Below are 10715 nucleotides of genomic sequence, written 5' to 3'. Positions count from 1 at the left end.
CAATACACCACTGCAGTGCATTCACACCGGCTCTTTGTAAACTCACACTACGAGCTCTACGATTTCAGCTTTTTAGGGTTCGTACCTCTAAGGGAAAAACGAAATTATAGGATCACTTTGTTGCCTGTCTGTCTGTTTGTCTGTCTGTCCGTCCGTTCGTCCGTCTGTCGTGTCTGTCAAGAAAACCTATAGGGTACTTCCCGTTGACCTAGAATTATGAAATTTGGCAGGTAGGTAGGTCTTATAACACAAGTAAAGGAATAAATCCGAAAACCGTGAAGTTCTGCTTACATCATTAAAAAAAATTAAAATGTGTTTCAATTTTCAAAGTAAGATAACTATACCAAGTGGGGTATCATAATATGAAAGGGCTTTCTTTACCTGTACATTCTGAAACAGATTTTTATTAATTTTTATGCACAATGGTTTCTGATTTATCGTGCAAAATGTCAGAAAAATTACCTGAGTACGGAACCCTCGGTGCGCGAGTCTGACTCACACTTGGCCGGTTTTTTTTTTTGGATTAAGTGTGCTGCGTAGGTCCTACTGGCCGCTATAGCGTCACTGGCTGGAGTGGCGAGCACGAAGCATCGACAGATGATATGCTCTAGGGCTCGAAGAAATATTTGGTCAGGTCAGTGGCAACGTCTACGGCGCCTCCTGTGAGGTTCGGATCACGGCTTAAGATGACGTTGGGATGGATGGGTTGGTTAGTCCGAACGCCCCCGAGGCCATGGCGTGTGTTCACTGCTGGTGACGTCTCAGATGACATTGCAATCTCGACCTGTCGCGGTCTATAGGTAAGTATTATTAGACCCGGTCCTATTGTCCAATAATTCGAGTTAACAAAAGAAAATAAGTACATTCGTAATTATATTTTACTACACGGCATACATTTAATATGTCGTCCTCGGATTTACAAATATTTTAGTAAAAGCCTAATTAATCATTACTGGATTTTTGTCATCTTTTTTCTCAGCATAAGTTCCTGGTTGAATCGTATTGAACGTGATGTGGCAAAAGCCTTAACCTTGTACGAGCGTTTATACAAATTTGGACTAGAAGCGCTTATTCTAGGCGGGGTTCATTTAATTTGGCGTAGCCGAGTTCGCAAATTGCATGCAGTGAGTGCCGGCGATGTGTTCAGAATAGGACAACTTTAATTGAATAGCTGAAATTAAAAATTTAAAACTCGTACCTCCTAACTTAGTTAAGCTTCTTTATTTGGTTTTTATATCATTGGCTTTTATAAATCTAGATCATAAGAAACATCTAGACAGGTATTAACAGCTCACTTAAGCTATATACAACGTGCAACCAGAACGCTAGCAAAAACGAAGACAAGTGATATTGATGATTACTGATAAGGTACCACAAAAAAAGCGAAAAAATTAGAAAAATCCTGTATGTTTTAAAAGTTACAATATATTGCAAATAAAACATCTGACTGACGCTAGAGGTCAACGAACGTTATATAAATAGACCACTCAGGGTCAATGCCATCTTGTAGGTGGGGCAGTGACCCGAGTTTTGTACGCTATAAATAGCGGCTTAGAATACAAACATACAAACATCGATTTTTATTTATATAATGTTATAATAAAACTTAAAGCTAGCTTTTAATTAGTGTACAAATCATGCCCGCGTGGAATAGTGCCAAGAATATTGGCTGCATTTCGGGGCTGACAGGCAGGCTGATCCTGTGCACAAAATTATCAGCCCTTCTGTCACCAAATGATTCTATTAAGCGCGGTGAAATAAAAACAAAAGTTAGACAAAATTAACTTTGACACAGTTCAAAACTTTTAACGGAATTCACAGTCCAAGTAAAACTTGGTATTCAAATCTCCGTTTACCTAGTAGTTAGTTCGGCATCGGGTAGCTATTAATTTGTGACTCGAACAAGTTGCAAAGTACCCGCATCCGTTGATTACAGGGCATTGGAACAACACTGTTTTGTCTGCTTTATAATCCGACACGGAAGGAAACGTTCCACTGTTTATTTATAGGTATAGCAAGATCCCAGAACCTCCTGAACAAAATGAAAATAAAAAACGTTTATTCAGATTAGCTTTTACAGACTGCCTTAAAACTTCATGTGAATCTTCCACCTTCCTACCATACCACCATAGGAATGTCCTTCCTAGCAAGAAGAACCAGCAATGAATTCGGCGGTTGCTATCACAAGTAGGTAATATTGAGTTTTACAATCTATCAAAGTGCTATCCATGAATAGATCGTTTTAAAATCAGCTCGTCTACCTTGTGAATGTACCTAAATAATAGCTGCACCAACGTTTTCCTTACTCAAAGGTACTATATTTTAAATGCGAAAGTGTGTCTGTATGTCTTCTATTTTTATAATCCGCAAAAAAGGCAAATCTGTATGGTACAATATGCAGCATGCGACATGAACCACCCGCCCTCCCACTGCTAAGCATGCAGGAAAAGCCAGGCACCAAGTAAGTCCCAAGTATCGCCACGCAACACCACACAAAGCGGTTGATTCTTTGTATAACACTTTTTTTTCTGATGGAACCATAAATTCACGGCAAAATTCTCCCATCAGACTAGACCAGAGACAAATAAGAAATTAAGTTTATGAACCTACGTATCTAAATTAGAAGCGAGTTGATAGGAAACGCAAATTTCGGAAAATGTATTTTCTGAAATTAATAAAAGCACATTATCGCAGGTAAACTCTGTATACTCACCACAGCCAGCTTAGAACATTTGGAAGAGTTCCAGGTGAAAACAGTAAAGCCAAACATAATCCTAAAAAAGATGCATACCTCTATGGGATTTAAAACTTTGTAAAGTAAAGATTATGGTTGATTTTCCGTTGCACGTAATTGTTAACCAATGACATTTTCCGAAGGTTGTACCGCGAATACCATTATTATGGAGTTAAGTAGGTAATATGCCAACGTCTGCTATGCAGTTTCGGGATGTTTTCTTTGGGTTGCATTTTCAGCGACAAAGACGGTTAGCCTGAATTAAGGAAATAACCTGCAGTTTTCGGTTAGTGGTGAATTTTGTATACGTTGTTGCTCTGAATTTTAAGCGGTTGCCCTGCTTTTGAGATAACATATTTATACCTACCTAATTATTGTTAAAGAAATGCATTTTTTATATGATTTCTTTAAAAATTCTTAAAACTATCACCCGGTCTTAGAAAAACATCAGTTTTGGGCATTTAAGAACTTGCAAAACACAGGTTGACTGGTAGAAATTTGCATCTCTTTAAAACTAGATATGATGAAGACAGGGAATCTGTTGATACGTTAAGTAAGTTGTTGTGATTGTGTAGCAAAGCAACATTGTTATTTTTCAAAAAATACCATACAATTTTTAGCAAACAAACGAATGACAAACGATAGATTACGGATCGGATTGATTATTATTATTTATTATTATTAATTTTGGCCGTAAATTAATTAGTTCAGAGAAAAATATCAGAATCGATGGCGTTATATGAAAACTGAAAATAGCATAAGACAGCTCCGCGCCCGACTGAACAATTGTCTTAGTTTTTCTACTCTTTCAAAGGAATGAAATTCATTTCAGTCGACAGTAAGTAATAAATGCCTTTCAAAGTTATCTCCTCGAGGTTGGAAAGCGATATTCTTGAATCTTTGAATGTTTTAAAGGAAATCACTTTGATGGGACTGATTACATAATTTGAGAAGAACTATCAGAGGCGATGTCTAAGAGACTGATAATAATCATTTTACTCATAGTTAATCATAGCTAGGTTCTAAGATTCGCCTTCTTACAGATTTATCATCATCATTTCAGTCTGAACGTCCACAGCTGAATATGGGCCTCTCTCAAAGACTGCCAGGAAGAATTGCCGTATTGTATGGATTATCCCGTATTTCGGGGGCCCAAGGTCAAAGGGACTCAAGGTCAGAAGAGCTCAAGGTCGAAGGGGCTCAGGGTCGGAGGGACTCAAGGCTAGTAGGCTCAAGGTCGAAGGACTTCAAGGTTAGAGGAGCTCAAGATCGGAGGGGCTCAAGGCCAGGGGATCTGCGTCCGCTGTCCTGCCGTCTGCGTCCACCCCGCACCGGCATACCTATTCGAGATAGGTATAATCTATTTTTCCTTAACTGACTTAAAATGTAAAACATGGCCAAGTGCGAGTCAGTCTCGCGCACCGGTTCCGTACTCGGGTATTTTATCCGACATTTTGTACGATGAATCAAAAATTACTCGGATTATGCATAAAAATCATTAAAAATCTGTTTTAGAATGAACAGGTAAAGCCCTTTCATATGATTAACCTACTTGGTATAGCAATCTTACTTTGAAAATTGCAAAACTATTGAACCTACCTACTACGTACCGAATTTCATAATTCTAGGTCAACGGGAAAGTACCCTATAGGTTTCCCTGACAGACACGGCAGACAGGCAGACACAACAAACAACAATAAAGTGATCCTATAAGGGTTCCGTTTTTCCTTTTGAGGTATTTCCTAAAAAAATTGTCAATTGAACTAGGTAGTATGCAAAATGAGTGAAAATATTTTTTCACTTTAAATCTTATTTTACAGCAACTAGAGTGTAAAGAAGCCCGCCCGCAGTTTCCTATCATCGCAGCCTAGTGTCCATTAATAACACATGGCGTCTTAGCAAGCTGATATTAAACTTCAGGCGCTTTGAAAAATGAACCGAGAAATACTGACTGCGAACTTAAACCGTTGCTGACATGTCTTTGTTTACTTTTGAAATTAGTTGCCTGACCTGCCATGTTTTAACCTCCGACCCAAAACCCAAAAAGAGGGGTGTTATAAGTTTGACGTGTGTAAATGTGTATTTGCGTATCTGTGTATCTATCTGTGGCATCGTAGCTCCTAAACTAAAGAACCGATTTTAATTTAGTTTTTTTTTTGTTTGAAAGGTGGCTTGATCGAGAGTGTTCTTAGCTATAATCTAAGAAAATCGGTTCAGCCGTTTGAAAGTATCAGCTCTTTTCTAGTCACTGTAACCTTCACTTGTCGGGGCTGTTATAAATTTTTAATTTACACTTGAATCGAATAAAGCTGCAGAGCCGTGACCGTATGTTGCAACTTGCAACACAACAATTGATCGTAAAAGGGGTTTATTCGTAGTAGTTCGACTGCCCTGCCATACTGCATTTTTTCCAAAAAAGATATAGATAGTAAGTAACCTCTTGGAACGATGTACAACTTGTGAATAAAAAAAAAATGTAAAGATACCCCAAGATCTGTTCAGGCATTTAGAAGTTATGGTGGAATACTGAAAGTCACATACATTTGTTGTTAGTTTAGTCTGTAAGTGTAGGCATATTGTATAAACTAACAAGTGTAAATTAAAAATGTATAACACCCCCGACAAGTGAAGGTTACAGTAACTAGAAAAGAGCTGATAACTTTCAAACGGCTGAACCGATTTTCTTGGATAATAGCTAAGAACACTTTCGATCGAGCTACCTTTTAAACAAAAAAAAAACTAAATTAAAATCGGTTCATTAGTTTAGGAGCTACGATGCACAGACAGATATACAGATACACACGTCAAACTTATAACACCCCTCGTTTTGAAGAAAAATAAAATAAAGTAAAAATACAACTTGAAAACATAACTTGGTTTCTTGGTATGGAGTAGTGTAATACTCAGGACTTCTTTTGTTTTGTCAGCACTCTTGACCTAAACTTTAAGTTGTGAGGAACTTTAATTCCAGCTACATATTGTACCTAGCCAGTAGTAGCCTGTGTAACTAATCGGTCACTCGTGGACAGAAATTTATGCAGTGCCAAATTAAAATATTGCCGTCGGTTTAGCTTGCACGCGGGGTTGTGTAGTTAATTAATTATGTAAGTAGCAAAAACAAACCGGTGATAACCTAATAGTGTACCTTCTATTCCGGAGGTCGGGGTTCAATCCCGGGCACACACCTCTAACTTTTCGGAGGTTTTAAGCAATTAAATATCCCTTGCTTTGTGAAGGAAAACATCGTGAGAAAACTTCCTAAAAATTCTCCATACTGCTCTCGTAAGTGTATGAAGTCCGCACTGGACCAGCGTGGTAGATTATGGCCTAAATTCTTCAGTAGCCCGGCGATAAGTGGATCATGATGTAAGTGGTTGGTACGTGGTCTACTTTCTATTTATTTACCAGTTGAATATTTCATAGTCTACTAATATAAACAACTGTCTAGGCATTTTATTTGGCTCGTACTTGTCACGCCATAAAGCATAACGTACACAAAATTTTATGTAGTTCGGAAACGCGTCCCGTATTCCCGTAACGTGTATGTGTTTCGTGAATATAAATTCGCAGAGGGAAATCGTATTATTTTACTATCTGCAGTTTTCATACTCGATATCGTATTTCTTCTAGTCGCGTCTTTTCCTTTCCTTTGTATTCCTTGAAATATCTTTATCCGCTTCCCTTGTAAAAACTGTTTTAAAAGTAGATCAGGATGTTTTTCCTCTAAATGCTTTTGTTTAAAAATCGATTAAAGATTGAAAATAGTTCCAAGATTACTGCTCTCCATCCTCTGAAAATTATAAGCGTTAATGTGAGGATAGCGAGTTTACATTTTTTTTAATAAAAATAGCAAGCAAACGATCAGATGGGTCGCCTAATGTTAAGTGATTACCGCCGGGTACGGGCCATGAAAATTTGCAATACCAGAGGAATCACAAACGCGTTGCCAGCCTTTCAGGAATTTGACCTCATGTTGAAGTCTCGAAGGAACACCGCCGAAGGAAGTTGATGCCACAGCCTGCATGCGTAGAAAAATCCAAACTAGCATTATATTGGCACACAAAAATCGCTTCAGTAATTTAATTAGTAAATAATCAAGAACTCTGATACACATATTCAATAGTTCAAAATAAAGCAGTGTATTAATTTAACTTGTAAATGAGCTTCAATTTTGTTGATTTAAATTTACTAATGAAAAATTACACATAATAAAATCGTCCACGTTTATTAAATTTCGTATAATTTATGTAGAAATATTTCGACCGTTTAATTTGTTGACTGTTAATATAATATGATATTTAATTTACTTTTAACTCTTGACTATAGTTCGTAGAGCTTGGTTTACTATCGAAATAGATGAGATACTTATGAAGTTTACCAAATTCGCGTAAATTTTCGGTTTCTAGTAATACAAATGTACTAAATTAAAAATTTATAACACCCCCGACGAGTGAAGGTTACGGTAACTAGAAAAGAGCTGATAACTTTCAAACGGCTGAACCGATTTTCTTGAATTATAGCTAAGAACACTCTCGATTAAGCCATCTTTCAAACAACAAAACTAAATAAAAATCGGTTCATTAGTTTAGGAGCTACGATGCCACAGACAGATACACAGATACACAGATACACACGTCAAACTTATAACACCCATCTTTTTGGGTCGGGGGTTAATAAAGTGCGAGACCAAAATATAAAAGGTGTATAAAGAAGTTTTTAGGGTGTTCATGCACGGCAAGATTTGGGATATACAACATGCGACACGGAACGCGACGTTCGTACAATTTTTCCACGACTGACGATTCTGCAAACAAAGGCGCCACCTCCACGGACTAGAGAATCGAGGCGATAATCTCGCCCATGCATAAGCAGCATGCACCTAAGCATGTTGATCCAAGTCGGTAAATGGGAAGGTGTCCGACTTTGGGGGTCCAAATATAGTCTTTTCGTATACCCCGTCTTTCGGAGAGCAGGTTAAGCCATCGATCTCGCTTATTATCACTAACAATAATGACATAGGAATCGTAATGTCGTAGAGTTAGTTATTCTTAGGCTAAGATCACTTTGACTTTGCTCAGACTTAAGGCACTGTTAAAACTAAACTGAAACTTAAGTCTAAGCAAAGTTAAAGTGCGCTCTATACCTAGATTTCAACTTATATCTATGATTTCAACCTTAGCCGAGATCTAGAAGTTTTATCATCATCATCATTATCAACCAATAGTCGTCCACCGCTGGACATAGGTCTAGGGACTCTTCTAGAGACTTCCACACTCCACGGTCTTGTGCCTTCTGAATCCAGCAGCTCCCTGCGATTCGTTTGAAGTCGTATGTCCATCTAGCATGGCAGTTCACCGCTTTATTATTACAAGAAAACCAATACCATTATGTGATTAATATATAGCAGTCACTCCTCACGACCCTCAGAAATGAGCAATACAACGCAGTGAGGACTGTCGATTTAGCTACTACATAAATTATAAAACAATATAGTTAATCGCATGAGAACAATTTAAATTACGTAAAACTCCTCATTTGTGATTTAAATCAACATAATTGAAGCTCATTAACAAGTATAATTAAAACAATTGGTTTTTAGTATCGACAATTCGGTTTGTTTAACTGAATTGCAAATTAAAATTTATGTTAAATGCTTGTATACAGAAACTTTCTTTTTATTCGATGTGAAAATGTTGTACCTATAGAAGCAGGCGTTATTTGCGAAAGTCCATGATATACAAGGAACCAAAAGCTTAATTTGCTATAATCCGCCAAACCAAAGAAATCTGTATGGTGCAACATGCAGCATGCGACATGCACCGCCCGTCCTCCCACTGATAAACATGCAGGAAAAGTAAGCCACCAAAAAAGCCACACGCACCACCACCACGCAGCACCACACAAATCCCAACACCACTCGACGCACGTTTCGCCCAGACACCGGAGCATCCTCAGGAGATGTAGACCTTACAATGCCTAATTACAAATCCTTGTTGCGAATTCTATCTCTCAAAGATAGGTACATCCAACAAAGCCTGTAAGTGAACTAATTACCTTCACAATTAGGTATAAAATTATGTTACACATAATGAAAAAAAAATGATGCACGTAAATACACTTAAATGTTACGAACGTAAAGTCGTAGAGCAACATTGGTTATTTAAAAAATGCGCAGCAACCCGAAATAAATTGAATGAAAATATTTTTAATTAACAATAAGTTTAAAGTCAATGATTTAAAAATTCAATGGCTATTAAAAATATTATAAAACTCCACTGGTATCCAAAGTCATCATTATTCTTATTTTTTACTTTTTAGTGTTTGTGGTTTTTGAAGTCGGTTATATTACTCTTTTGAATTTTTTTTATTCGAACTCTGTACCTATACAGGTACCCTGTACCTGTCCATTGCTACTTCAGCTTCGCAACCTTACGAATCTTTCTACGAACCTCCTCATTTCTGAGTTGATCACGAAGAGAAACTCCAAGCATAGCTCTCTCTTTTCTAGATTAGTTTCTAGATTATTTTTTTAATTTTTCAGTCGTCATCACAGCAATTTGTTAGTGTACAAACCATTTGAACTAACTCGCAACTTTTAATGGAAGCCGGCATGTTTGTAGCGTCATCGCACTCACAATTAAACTTGAAATCTCATTATGAGTACCCGTATATACTTGCGACATTATATTAAAAGTGTATGGAAAAGTTTTTTTTGCTAAACTAGCTAGTAGCTAACCGAGCGTCGCTTGGGTTGGAATTTCTGGAAATTCTTTCATAGTTGAGGTCTGTTGAAAGAACCTACATGCAAAATTTCAATTGTACTCTCAATTCCCTCACTCTCATGGCAAAGCAATCGGATACGACCGGAAAGAGATCAGGTGTAGGACCAACGGCTTTATCTGCTTACGTTGGCGGAGTAGCACTGTTCTTAAAAAAACAACATATTTTTGGTTTAGCCCAACCCGTGACTCAAACCCGGAACCTCATGATCCTCAGCCTAATAAAGCTAGCGTCTAGATCAGAGAAGCAGTTCAAGCCGTCTGTATATCTGTCTGCTTCCTTTTTAGATTCCATCCGCTTAACCGATTATGAGGAAAGACAGCTTGCATCCCGGGGACAGACATAGACTTTAATCCGAAAAATTAAAGAGTTTTGACGGGATTTTTAAAAACCTTAATCCACGTGTACGAAGTCACGTTAAAATGTGTCGAAGTCGATATGCAAGAATTTTTTTACATATGTCTTAGTCCTGAGGAAAGTTTAAATCAACTTTGAATTGAACTAGGATTTAGGTGAAAGAAATTTTTCTGTAAGTAACCTTTATCCCTATAAAACCACTGACGTCACTTTTAATAAAACCATACGCCCCATTTTTTATCAAAAAATGTAATTAAAACTCTGAATTTATTTTTCACTATAAAACTCATTTCACAGAGACTTGCCTTGACTTCCCTATCAGTGTCTTCTAGTGTCCATTAATAACACATTGTGTCTTAGAAAGCTAATATTAAGGCTTGGACAGACACAACGCGGGATGGCAGTGTGTTCAATTCGTCTTCTGGAAGTTTTACGTCAAGGAATTATATGAAGGCATTCACACTATAGAGCGCCTGTAAGGGCTTGGCTTGGCAACGTTGTAACTTGTAAATCGATTAGTATAGATTAAGATGAAGTTGGTAAGCGGTTTGCGCAGGTAAAAGTTTTGTTAAGTTGTTTGTTAAGTTTTGAGATCTGATGAGCAGTCAAACGCTTCATGTTTAGAATTTAGATTGAACTAGATACTTTTTTTGCGGGCACTATATACGAAACGTTGAAGTAGTTATAATTACGGAGACGTCACGCTCTACAGTAGCAAAGATTAAATAATAATGACAGTAAGAATGCTTTCATTTCCTTTATAGAACAAATCGTACACGCTTTGAAGATGTTTTGTCCTATTTCAGTGATCATCCATCGCTGCATTTTTTATGACCAGGCCTTT

This window comes from Maniola jurtina, chromosome 22, assembly GCF_905333055.1.
Source record: "Maniola jurtina chromosome 22, ilManJurt1.1, whole genome shotgun sequence".
NCBI classification, from domain to species: domain Eukaryota; kingdom Metazoa; phylum Arthropoda; class Insecta; order Lepidoptera; family Nymphalidae; genus Maniola; species Maniola jurtina.
Note: the sequence above shows the minus strand (reverse complement) of the source record.